Raw genomic sequence first — 14,447 nt, 5'->3', positions numbered from 1 at the left:
AAAGGGAGCTTTGGTGGAATTTTCTGATAGAATGTCACATTTATCACTAATGGCTCCTGGCACTACATTCAAACGTAAAGCACACTTTTTGCCTTGGGAGTATGACCTGCATGCCATTGCACTACTGAGAATCCTTCTCATGGCGAATATCACTTCCAATGGTGAGTGGTGACCCTAGTGTGGTTCCCAGGCAAGTTCCTGATTTCTCACGGCTCACAGGTGGATCTTGTGTCCTCATAGACGGTGGCCTTGTGTTTTTGGAACCTTGAGACCAAACTGTTTCTTTGGGTACGAAAGCTTATCAAAGGGTTCTTTGATGGTATTTTCTTCAAAAGTGGACAAAGGGTTTAGAACTCTTTCAAATATGGTGAAACTTGGAAGTGCTTTTTCTGTAGTATTGTATTGAAAGTCTAAGAGCTTGAAAACAGTGATTCTCAGCCTTGGATGGGGGAGCCAAAATTACTATTGCTAGGGATCCATTAATCCACTTGTTGTGTAAGCACTCCCTAGAGTCTGAATTAATAACATGTCTCACACATAGATTGTTATTTCGAAAGGAATATCTGTAGATGCTTTTACGATTAATAGCATCAAAACTATTTTAAAAGCTTTATTGAGATCATAGTCATTTTATCACTATATGTTCTCTCAAACCATGCTAAAAGTTCAATTCATATCACATAGGAGCCTAAAATGATTTTGGAGGGGGGTTGATATGGAACTCTACCAGTTACCAGTAATAAAATGCCAACTCAAACCAGCTAAAGCCAAAGAGAAAAGGTACTGGTTTGGGTAACTCAGGGATATGCTGAGCTCTGTTTGCCTCTGCTTGGCTTCATTCTCAGGTATGCTTTGTCCATAGGGTGATGAAAGGGTCCTTTCCACATGATTACATAGTCCTGAAGGCTTGTGAACTCAAGGGAGACTTTATCCCAATATCCACATCAAACTCCAAGGCAGAATTGTGATTGTCCAGCTCTACTTCATGAATCTCTCTCTGGACCGACCACAAGAGTTAAGGTGGTGATGGTAATCTGATTGGCCAGCATAAATTATAATGCTGACCCCTGTAAGGGGAGGAGAGGTGGAGTCCCTTGATTTATAGCCCTACCAGAGTCCCATGGAGAGAGCCAGGGGCCAATTTCCAAACAGAAAAGGAGCAGATGAACACACAAGCAATGCTTACCCACCGCGAGAGGGGTTCTCATATTTACACTTATATTTACAAGGATTGGGAATTATTGTCCTAGAATAATTATCATTATTAATTGATGTCTTAACTAGATCCTCTACCAGGTATCAGAAGTCAGCTAAGCCCTGATGCGACCAATGGGAATACCCTGGGAGGCACTGTTTGCAGTCAATTCCAACTGTGATGTGTGTGTCTCTGTATGTTTCAGTGGGAGAAGAAGAAAGGGGAGCTGCCAAAAGAAAAATCAAAATTTCCCTTAAAATCCAAATCTCAATTCTTCTCTATAAATTTAAAACACAACAAAATTAACTCACATACACACACATCCCCATCACCACCACCAAATGGATGCAAGCTATAAGCGTTTATTTATAAAAAGACCAAGAACATTTCTTTCTGAGCCTTTTCGTTTGTCTGGAGTTGTGTTCTTTCAGCCTGGGCCCCTTGGCTGAGGAAGGTCGTACCTAAGGTCCAGAGCTCTGAACAACATGACTCTCCCTTATTGCTTGGTCTCCATGTCAAGTCCTGTTTATGCTTTTTTTTCCTGGATAATTCGTTTGTTTCCAGGGATCAGTAATTCTGTAATTAGTGCCCATTTCTTTTCCTTATTCCTGTCTATCAGTCTTTTCACCTTTATCCCTTCTGGCATCACTCCTCATTTCCTTAATTTTCCCTATATTTTTTCCATCCTTTGAAATAAAATCATTTTAAGTCCTTATTTCACCCTTCTCAGCTACAGGCATTATGAACAACTGGTATGATATGAAAAGCAGATGACCTGACTCTTACAACAATATAGTGATGAAGGTGATGATGAAAATGAACATAATTTAGCCTTTATTGAGCTAGACACTCTCTCTATATTATCTTATTTAATCCTTACACCAGCTCTATACGGTAGTGGTTCCATGTGAGTTTTACTTGGAGAGTAGTTCAGGCTTTGAACTCATTTTCAGTGTTTGAGAAATTCTCAATAATATGAATTTCGATGGAATTTCCTGGTACAGAAGCCAGAAAAAGTTCAGATACTTGTTGTTCCAGACATCCTTGTAGCTGGGGTGTGGGCACACCCTCAGCCCAAGATAGGTACCTGCCTCAGACTTCAAATTCGTAGCTAGGGATACAAAAGGCAGGAAAGTAAAGAATTTGTTTCTCAGATAATGACGGCATAGGTGGCTTCAGCATTCGGATCTCAGGGGCTGCAGGGGCTGCAGTGTTTACTGTGGCAGCCAATGTCCAAGGCTAGTAGTAGTGGTGGATAAACTCCACTATTCCATGTCAGCAGCTCCAGTGATGAAAGTCCGCACCAACTAGCTTTGGAGGATCATTTTGGCTGTGGTCTGGCTATTGTCTAGACCTCCTTCTTTCTGCCAATTCTGAGTCTGGTTCTCCAGTCTCTGATGTTTTTAGAAACATAAAATACAATATGGATGCTGTTCCTGGAGTTGAGCAACAGAGAAGCCTTCCCCTTGAGCTCTCTCTTATTCTTGCAATAAATTCCTTCCTGCCTAAATCAACCATAGCTAGTTTATATTACTCGAAAAAAAAGTACTCCAATGGATACAGACATGTCATTTTTAAATTTCGTTTTTAAAATGGGCAGAAGGCCTGAATAGACATTTTTCCAATGTAGACATACAGATGGCTAACAGGCACATGAAATATGCTCAACATTGCTGATTATTAGAGAAATGCAAATCATAACAAAAATGAGATACCACCTCACACCGGTCAGAATGGCTATCATCAAAAAGTCTACAAGCAACAAACGTGTGGAGAGGGTGTGGAGAAAAGGAAACCCTTTACACTGTTAGTGGGAATGTAGATTGGTGCAACCACTATGGAAGACAGTATGGAGGTTCCTCAAAAAACTGAAAATAGAACTACCACATGATCCAGCAATTCCATTCCTGGGTATATATATCTGGAAAAAACAAAAACATTAATTCGAAAAGATACACACACTATTTACAATAGCCAAGATATGTGCCCATCGACAGATGAATGGATTAAGAAGGTGTGATATATATAATGGAATATTACTCAGCCATAAAAAGAATGAAATGCTGCCATTTGCAGCAAGATGGATGGACCTAGAGAATATTATGCTTAGCGAAGTAAATCAGACAAAAACAAATACTATATCACTTATATGTGGAGTCTAAAAAATAATACAAATGAATGTATAGGCAAAATAGAAACAGACTCACAGATATAGAAATAAACTTGTGGTTACCAAAGGGGAGAGGGATGTAGGGAGGGACCAACTAGGTGTATGGGATTAACACATACAAACTACTATATGTAAAATAGATAAGCAACAAGGATACAGCAAAGGGAATTGTAGACATTATCTTGTAACAAGCTATAATAGAGGGTAATTTACAAAAATACCAAATCACTATGCCGTACACCCAAAACTAACATAATATTGTAAATCAACTATACTTCAATAAATAAAAGAAAATGGAAATTAATTTTTTAAAAAAGATTTGGTAACCCAGGCTTAGAGAAACAAATACACTGTGCAAGCTCAAGCAAACAGTATTAGAGCCAGGCTGACCTGAGAGTCCATATTCACCCAGTACCCATCACATAAGCAGGGAAGAAAAGACCAGTAAGTGAGATTGGTCTGAATATAACTTAGAAAGATGTAGTTGTCCTTGATTAAAGTCTCAATTTGACAAAGTCTTTCCCAAAGTCACAATTATTTGGATAACCTTTGTCTAGAAAATGAAAAGTTTGGTCTAGATCTCTGGCTTCTAACTGTTGGGGATGGGGTCACATGCTTCCATGCTGCTAGCACCCAGCACAATACCTGATTCATAGGAGATGCTCAACAAATAGTTGTTAAATGAATCCTAACCACCTAATTCATTTCACCTGTTTTGAGCTTTCAAAAAAGCATACTAAAGCTCCAGCAGTTTCCAAAAGTCACTAACTTTCTCTCACCTTCAAACAGTAAGGCACTTGATGTAACCTCCTTCAGCATTTCCGTCCTGAGTTTGAGATCATTTTCAAAAGCTCATGGAGAGACACATTAATGTATACCAAAACCACGGATGACTCCTGACTAGAGTTTTAACTTAAGAAAAGTGATTATTTTTCCCCATTTTTTTCTTTATATCTCAAGGGCATGGAGAATAATTACCCAAGAAGTAAAGAGATGGCAAGAAGACACCCCCTTCTTCCTTAAACCACTTCTGCTCAAAATAGTACCAAGAGGGCTTAGAATTTCCTCTGTATCCTCTGCCAGTGGTGCTAAAAGATCAAGACCAAAAAACAGTCTCCTTCCATCTTCGGTGCAGAAAATGCAATCCAGAACCTGCTGTAGAAGGGAGAGACCCCTCTCCTGCCGCCATATCCCCTGTCTTCCCCTCCCTTCTCACCGTCTTTCTCCTTTCTCTTTTTGCTCCCCTCACCTTTTCTTTCAAACCTTACCCAGGGTTTATAGTAGCTGTCAGAGCTGGGCATGCCCATTAGCTGCAGGCAAATTTTGTTTGCCAGCAGGAAGCTGTAGGAATTCTCCCCTAGTGGTGTTTTCACTCTTTATGTGAGCTTAATCCAGGGGATTATTAACCAATGGATCAGCTGGAGGCCTCCTCTTACCATGACAGAATGGGCAAGTTCAAGCAGGAATAGTCCCTGAAATGTCTGGTTCTTCTGGGAGCTAAGAACACAACACCTACCAGGCTCTGGGCAGGGTGTGTCCCCAGAGGAGGTCCTGGTGGCAGAGGAAATAGCTTTGCTGACATGGTGCCTCTCGCTGCCAGCTTCACATGTGCCTTCCTTCTCCGCTCACTGCACCCACTGTCTTGCAGCCCTAGTGCCAGCCCTCCTCCTCCCCATCCGGGCCCTGACTTTCCCTTATCACCTGCCACTTACAAGCTTCATGGTTTCTCCTGCATCACCCCTGCAGACCCTGCCCAGAATCCATTCTCTTCCTGCTATGTCCCATGTTCTACGTGTCTTAACATGGGTTCCCCAGAAGCAGAATGTGTGACGGGGATTCTTGGGCAAGTGATTTTAGTGGGAAAATCCTCTTAGGAAAAGGAGTGTGAATCAAGAAAGACCAGAAGAAGAGAGCAAAGCAAGGATAGGGTCTCAGCTGGAGACTATCTTCAGGGTGATCCCATGGGCAGCTCTGGAGGATGAATTGCCCCACATAATAGGTTCCATCTTGAGGCAAGAGGCCTGGTATTTGGCACTGCTATGCCAGTCATGTACTGGTGGCTGGCGTGGAGAAGGAATACCTCCCAGGGGAGATGGCTCCAATTCATCCACAATTCTCCACAGAAGAGGGAAGCTGGGGGATGCATGTACCTCCTGGTGAAGGATACCTAGATGGGACGCTGCAGCATCCACTGTATATGGACTTCAGAAGAGGAGGCTTCTGTTGCTTTAGACAGTCTCAGCTCTCACCAGAGCATAAAGCAGTCAGAGCACAGGGTGATGAGAGAGAGAGAAAAAGACGGGCAGCACTGCCCAGGGGTGATGCCAAATATGTGGTCCATGTCTAGTAAGTGTACATAAGTGTATAATAGTGGTCACTGTGTTTTATGTAGTATGACTTCCCCCAACTCCATCTTCTGTTACTTTATATATAAGTAACAAAATCCCAGTCTTCCATCCTGCATAACTTGAAAAAAGTTCTCTCCCAAATAACTCTAGGCTTTTCCAAAGAGTGTTACATTCTCCCGGCTATTGCATGCCATCATTCCATCAGAGCCACTGCTCCAGCCTTGTCCCCGGTGATAACTGCCCCACTAATAATCATTTCCATTTATTGCCTCAAAAACATAAACATCTCCCACCTTTCATTCCTCATGTACTGAAGATGCCTCAAAGGAATTACAAAACAAGAAAGGAAAACTTAACCTGGATACCAGACTCCTGAATATCCTGGGTATCAGACCCCTGAGTCCATCAGCCATGCCTTTTTCACAGAAGGCCCCTCTTCCATTAGTCATTTTTCTCCTTGCCCTCAACTCTACACCCCAGAAAAAAACCATCTCTTTCAAGCCCTCACTTCCCTGGGGCTCCCTGAATGCCAGGCTCAAGCTTTCTCCCTAGGAAAGAGCATGGTTTGCTAAGTCTTTGCGGTATATTAATGACGTTTTGAAACCACATTTTGTTTTTGACTCATTGTTTTCCTTTTCAGCTTTATTTTATTTTATATTGTGATAATATATATTTGTCCACCTTAAACAGAGAAGTATGTAATTAGATATTTAGGAAAATAATCTCTCCATGTCTTCTAAGAAAGTCATTTCCCCTGATCATCAAATTCCATGATGGTAAGATTTTTAGGGGAAACATGGCCATCCAGCTAAACCCTATATTTCCCAGCCTCCCTTGCAGCTAAGTGTGACATCATGACCAACTGGATATGCGCAGACATGATGTGTGTCATTTCTTAATCATATTATAAGGAAGGGGCATGGCTTCTCTCCTCACACCTCTTTCCACCATCTAACAAGCCACCTCACCACATCGCGTGAGCCCAGGCTAGAACTCCATTGCTTCTGTGAGCATCTAGAGCACCTAATGACAGTAAGTCGCTCCATGTCCTACTGAAAGGATGATGGCACTGCGTCAATGTTGACACCTGGGGATGGCAGAACTGCAAGAGGGAGGGTCCCTGAGTTTTCAACACTGTGATGATGCCAAGTCAACCACGAAATGAGACAAACTTCTCTCTTGTCTAAGCCACTAGGTCTAGTTCAGCACCCAAACGTGCGTTGTAACTAATCCAGCCCAGATGGGCTGCGCTTCGTTCAGACTGAACCAATTGAATGGAAGCCCTGATGGCTAAGACAAAGAGGGAGTGGCTGGGGAAAACGTAAAATATTTCAAAATAACAAATGGGGAAATTGGAAGAATAATTGTTTTTAATGTCAACGTTCTCCCTCAATTAAATGTGATGTGGAAAAATACACACAAGGGAAACACACAATTGAACCAATCACATCATAACCTCTTTCCACTGATCCATGGAACTTACATTCCATTTTTTATACTTCCAAGAGAAAATAAATCCTTGCAAGTTTATTAAGAATATCAGCAGTTTGGTTTACTTTATTATTTTTGATGTTAGGGACAATAGAAACAACAGAAACCCTTTTTGCTTTCTTTTGCATTTTTGCAAATGGTATAAAATTAATTTTTAGAGTAAAATCACCCCTTTTTGATGCTCTAACATTCAAGTCCCCATGATGCCACTTGACACATTGAGGCAATATTGTCAGGTTATCCCAAAACATCATGCACACCCCAAAATGCCTAAAATGCCTGGTATTAGCTGCAGGAACCAAGATGTCTACAGTCTACATTTTTTCTTTATAGAAGGATTTTACAGAGTTTTATAGGGAAGGGCTATGATGAGGGTTTAGCTAGGCACACTTTTTTTTTTTTAATAAAGAAACCATTATATATTTGCTTGTTATAGAGATGATCAGATTTCCCCAACTGTCCTCCAAACAGGCTGGTTATCTTGTTCAAAGGAGGTTTATCTATAATACTGCCAACAGAGTGACTTAGAGCTGAGATGGACTTATTTAGCTGGTTTCTTCACTTCTGGAAACCTCTCCTCACATGTCACCCATGCCTGTGTGCGTTTTGAATCCTGCTTTTCTCCATAGTGCCTTTTTTGGAAAACCTTCCTACTTCATTCTTCTCAGTCTTAACCCGTCCATTCTCCAAATTCTCACATTGCCCATGATGTGAAATCTTCTTCTATAGTTTATGAACACTCATCGTTCCCATATGGGGTTTCTGTACCACAAGACTTAGCCCTTTGGCACATGATGGTTTGGATGGATCAGGGTTGCTTCAAGTGTATAGTTTTCTCTCCCCAACTAGATTCTCAGATGCAGAGATCACATCTTACCCTGCTCCTTTAGTTCCTGTAGATCTGAGCATCTCCTAGATGCATAGGAGATGCTTAATATTGAGTGTTAGACATTCAATTAAAATGATGGATTGGTTGTTAAAGCTTCCAAGTATCTTTAATTCCTTCTACTATTACATCTTTAAGATTTTCTCATCAACACTGTGTATGTGTGTGCGCATATAAATATATGTGTTCATTTAGTTAACAAATATTTATCGAGTACCTAGTATGTGTCAGGCAGAATGCTGACTGCTGGTGTCAAAAACTGGATGCGACAAGACCTTGGTTTTCTTTGTCCTGGGTAGGTGATGGAATAGTTACTTAGAGAAAGTGCAAGTCGGGAGAAGGCGCTGACTTGAGTAGAAGAGCCAGGATGGAGATGCGTCATGCTCAAAGTTCAAGGGAGACATTCAGGTAGTACTTAGAAATGGGATTCTAGGAGCACATGTGGATCTATGAGGTATTTAGCACTGTCGAGTACCTGGGAATTTCTTCTTGAGCTAGAACAATTTATGTTTTTTTTTGCCTTTAGAAAAAGCAAGGGCCCCAATCTGGAGAATTTGGGCTGACATTGTGCAGATGATTTTTGTCTTTACCAGAACATTCTCTTACGGAGGGGGTTGGAGCAATTTAGCATTGAAGGATCTGGTTCTAGTCATTACATAATGAGATCATAATGAGTAGCTAGGTATGGCTTTAGAAGACCTAAAATTCCCTTTGAGTCATGATTTGATTACCTAGAAAATGCAGAGTATCTAATCATTTGGACCCAAATAGTTGCTTTTGCTCTTGTAAATTCCTGACTGAAAGCAATTATTTCCCAAGTTCTAGAGACAAATGAACCGTAGAAGAGCGGCTGCAGAACTTGTAAGAAAAGATGATAATTACCAAGTTTGACATGTGCTATGACAACAGTCTTGCTCATCGATAGCTTCACTCTGAAAACAGTCATTGAAAGCATGTTGGGCAGCCAGTGTTCAATTCTACATGGCAGAGCGAGGGCGTGGTAGTGCAGAAAATCCAACGCAACAGATAATCCCCAAATCATCTGTTGTTTGGCCTCAGGAGGGATCATGTTTTTAATTTTTCAAATTTTTTGGCAGCAGATTCACATCCTTTAATTAGATCCTATGCAAGTTACTGTCAATATCAGCGTCACTTTCTGGACAGACACTCATGGCTGGCAGGAAAGGCCACCCTGGGCAGCAAGAGAAATTCATTTGGGGATTGAAAATTAGCAGGAGACAATTCCGACACAGATAATCCTCGTGCGGATAATTAAGTGTTGATTGGCACGTAGGGAGATGCATTTACAGCAGAGTGTGTGATGCTGTTGTATAATTGGGTTGGTAGAGGGAAAATCTTCACTTCCTGTAGCAGAGTTGCTAAGTGAATGTAAAACAAAACTACATGGAAAACCAGCCACCTGAAGACCCAAGATTTCAAATCACAAACTGAAGCAACGATGAGAATATCTCAACCCAAGGGTGTTACAGAGGCTTGAGGTTGGATGGGGGTAGTTGTTGATGGTTTAATCGTTTTCAAAGTATATTAAATATTACTCTAACCAGGGATCTTTTCTGAGGTCTCTCTCTTATCTAAAGCCCTCTGGCTTCCTTTTTTAAATCTCTAGCTAGGGTTTTACAGAAAGCTTGTGTCTGGCATACTCCAAGTGACACTGGTGCAACTTAGGGAGGGGGAAATGGTCTGTGGAGGAATACTGGCTTCCCTACTTCTACTCTGTTCAATGGGAACATTGTTATCGATCTTACAGGACTAAGGACTAGTTCTAAGGACTAGAGAAAATGCTTGTAAAGCACTTGGTACTGCTACATAGGAAGCAACAAATCTGTAATAGATATGTCTCACTCTTCTTAATAATTTGAGTTAAGAATTAAGAATATCTTATTCTTATTAATGATAATATCCCAATGGCAATATCACCTACTACTGATGTGTTGAGAAGAATAAAATAAATAATCTAAAAGACAAGCTCTTTGAAAACAAATAACACTACCTTGTAGAATTTACTTTTCAGCAAGTAGGCCCAGTGGCAAAAATTAAGATTTTGGACTATTTTGGTGGAGCAAATTTAGATGTTTAGACATTAGATGGAAGATTACAGAAGATCCTCTGCAAATTTCTTCAAGAAAATAATACTTGCCCACCCATCCAGCATAGACCAAGGGTAGTTGTAATTTCTGGGTACCCCTTCTTATCCATTGTTTCCTGTTCTGGCTATGCTAAGAAGGCAACCATTGAAACTTGAGGCTGCTTGCATATGGGAAATGCACTGAACACAGCATGTTTAAATCACTTGTTCATAATTCATTCATTTGGAGTTGTGAAAAGTAGTTCCTGCCACATGATATGTCCTCATAAATATTTGTTGAGTGAATGTAGGAAATGCAGGAAACCTATCAATAGGTGTGTGACTATAGAATCTTAACACTGAAAGCAATCTTAGAAATCATCTATTTCAAGTAGAAAGCACACTTATGGATACCAAGAGGGAAAAGGGTGTGGGGGGGAGGGATAAACTGGGAGATTGGAATTGACATATACACACTAGTATATATAAAATAGATAACTGATAAGAACCTACTGTATAGCACAGGGAACTTTACTCAATTCTCTATAATGACTTATATGGGAATAGAATCTAAAAAAGAGTGGATATATGTATATGTATAACTGATTCACTTTGCTGTACAGCAGAAACTAATACAACATTGTAAATCAACTATATGCCAATAAAATTAATTTAAAAATAAATAAAAGCATAAATTAAAAAAATTAAAAATCATCTATTTCAGGGAAAAAAATAGATAAACTATTCTTTTAGTCCATTCAGGCTGCTATAACAAATACCACAGACTGGGTGGCTTATAAACTCATAGTTCTAGAATCTGGAAGTCCAAGATCTGGAAGTCCCAATCTGGTCAAGTGAGGGTCCCCTTCTGGGTCACAGATTCTCATTGTATCCTCACATGGCAGAAGGGGCTAGCTAGCTCTCTGAGGCTTTTTTTTTTTTTTTTTTTTGGTAAAAGAGCATTAATCTCATTCATGAGGGCTTCCTTATGACCTAATCACCTCCAAAAGACTCCAGTTCCTAATACCATCACCTTGGGCATTAGGTTTTCAACATACGAATTTGGGGAGGACACAGATATTTGTACCAGAACAACAACTTAAATATTTTCAGTAGAAGATGTGTTAAATAAATTATGCAACCACTAAATGGAACACTATACAGCTGATAAAAAGGAGGTGTGCTTTTATGTATTGTCAAGGCAAGATTATACCTGTAAGTGATACCGTGCATTATTTATCCATCAATGAATGAATGAATAAAGACGACGTGGTATAAATATGCAGTGGAATATTATTCAGCCCTGAGAAAGAAGGAAATCCTATCATTTGCAGTAACATGGATGAAGCTGGAGGGCATTATCCCAAGTGAAATAAGCCAGAGAAAGACAAACTGTACGGTATCACTTATATGTGGAATTATCTTGCTTCTTTCACAGAAGAAGAAACTAAAACTCAGAGAAATTCCAAAGGCAGAAGCGTGTAACTGAAAGACAATTTTGCAATCATTGAGTCTATCTTCCTCAGAGTACAGATACGGAAACTGAGGTACAAAGAAGGCAGCCGAGTTATGGTTTCAAAGACTAAAGCCCGACTCACTCATTTTGGATGATGTAAGTGTTGACCTCAGACTATTTGGTGGGCAGCATTCATTTTCCTATTTATTAAAATGTCAGAAAAGGTACCAATGGCACCTCCTGAAAGGCTTGCAGGTGGTGTTCCCCAAAACACAATCCTCAAACCTCGAAGAGGATAAAAATTAATATTCTAGCTCAATGATAAAAATAATGTATATTCAGGATATCAAAGCACAGACAGTTCATTAAAAAAAATCTATGAAAGTCAAAGACAGACATATGTATCTATTTATATATACATATTTATATAAACTTATAAAATACATGTACAATAAACCACATTTAAAAGCTATGGAATATTAAACAGGAAAAAGCCAGACTTCAAAGACATTTGCTCAGTAATTTACTTCTTCTCAAGTTACACTTTGTGTATGTCCCAGTGGAAGATAATATTGCCTGTGCAATTTTAACGGGAGTGTAAAGAAATCCAAATTTATTTATACGCTCTTGTTTAACTGATCATATTAATGTAAGAACATAGTGGCCATATTTTGATGCAGTAAGATTGTCTCTTGTTACATACCGCAAACCAATTTTGTAGCTAAAACATATCACTTGGGGTTGGCACAGTTGGTTCTGGTCTCGTTGGCTGTGCCTATGCTTTTGTCTGTGTTACACACAGAGAAGTGGAAAATTGAGACCATTCCTTGAATAGCTCAAGCCTCAAATGAACATTTGTCCAATAATTTGGATATTTTGATTGTAATAGAATAATTCCCAATTTGCCCCAATTCTTCGCCTCACTCTGCCCATGCAGAACATAAAATAAACCAAGTTTACGGAAGGGCTGTTATCAGAGGAAAGGATGCTGAGACGTTAATGTATCTATATTATGATTCAACCCGAGGTGCCAGAGCAGTACCTGTATTAGATCACGCATCAGAATCGTGTCTGAGCAGACGAGCTGTGTCCACCTTCCTCTGGCTCCCCACAAAGTCTCCCAAAGGAGATGTTGGCATTTTCACGTGCCAGGAAAATAGAAGATGAAGTGAAGAAAACCGCCACATCTGGAACAGGAGGAAAGATTTCACTGGAAAGAACTTGACAAACTCTGAAAACAAAGTTCTAGACTTTACTAATTTATTTTGGCTGCAAAGCCGAGCTCAATGCAAAGCTCAAAGAGGATTTGTCCGAGGCCCCTTTCAAAGAAATAAAGAGCCAACCCAAGCTAAAATTAATGCATCGACTGCATAAACAGTCGAGATAGTTATCTGATACTGAGGGAATCGAGCCACACTAGGCCTTTTTGTTATTTATGGGATTATTATTGGAGGAAACAGAAGCAATTAGATATCCCCTTGCTCTCAGAGCAGGGGAAGGAAAAAAGGTGTCAAACATAGTTTTTCAATTTGGTCTCTTGATCATTTGGTTCTCGCTACATCTTAAAATCCAAATATACATATGCCCCCGGTGCCCCCCGCACTGGGCTCTCAGCTGTTCCTTTGACTCTTTCTCCTTTATCCTTTAAGAACTCCATGGATTTTGCATGATGTATGGAAAGACTTTAAAATACCTTAAAAATAGAAGCTGTAACTTGAAAAACAAAGTATATTTATTATCGTGAGTACAGAAGTAATCCATATAGGTAGATATACATTGTAGAAAATAGAGAGGAAAAGAACCCTAAGAATCACTTGTACTGTAGAAAACATTTGTCATTCTTTTGTCTGCCCAGCTTTTGAAGCCCCTGCTCTGGGAAGATTCCCCAAAGTATGAGTCTTTTCAGGAGTCAAGCGAGGGTGTGGCATGTGCCCTTTTAGTTTGAATCTGGACGGACTGCCACAGAAGCAGAGTAGGGAGTTCATCCCGGTGGCAAGAGCATCACGTCTGTTCTCCAGAGCCCTCAGTGATGGGGTGCGCAATCTGTCCAGTGTTAGCAGTGGCCATGGTGCCCGCTGGGACCTCTAGGGTAAGATGGCAGAAGTGGCAGGGTTCTCACCCTGTGGACCCTGTGGGGTGACTTGGTTGTGGTCCTGGCTGCAGAGGGCTTCCTTCCCTTGTGTCTGCCTGTTTCCCAGGCCTGTCCTCTAGATTCTCCAATGCTCCCACGGGTTCCCCAATATCCGTGCAGTAAATTCTTTTTCTGCTTAAGTGAGGCAGGGAAGGTTTCTGTTGCTTGCAGTTTAGAACCTGGACAAGTACTCCTATAATTCCTTTACTCAGAGATACCCCCTCATGAATATTTTAATAGATAGTGTTCTGGTCTTTCTTCTGTACCTATTTTGCCATGTGAGGGCAGAGCTCTTAATACCTGGTTTGGAGAGCAGTATGAAAGACTTACCTTGCCTTAGGTGTGCAGATGGGGGTTTATTTCCTGCTTGCCTCAGGGGTTCAAAGGCATATTTGTAATTTTCCTTAGCTTCCAGCCGAGGTGACTGGGGATATAAAAATTTCCAGAGTACCCACTGGGACACCTGCAGCACGTGACATTGTTCTCTCATGTTAATGGGAAGAGTTGTGATTTCATTTCTGAGCACCTACTGTTTACCGGGTCCTTTACTGAGTGCTTTACAGAGAGAGGTTAGTGCATTTGTTCCTCATAAAATTCCTAGCTAGTAGTTACTGGTTCATTAAATCCTCACAGTATTCTATGAGGTACATATTGTTATTGTTCCTGTTTTACAGAGGAGCAAAC

The sequence above is a fragment of the Grampus griseus genome (assembly GCF_964374135.1).
Source record: "Grampus griseus genome assembly, chromosome: 15".
In the NCBI taxonomy this organism is placed as follows: Eukaryota; Metazoa; Chordata; class Mammalia; order Artiodactyla; family Delphinidae; genus Grampus; species Grampus griseus.
The sequence above is the reverse complement of the archived record's forward strand: the minus strand, read 5'-3'. Positions refer to the sequence as shown.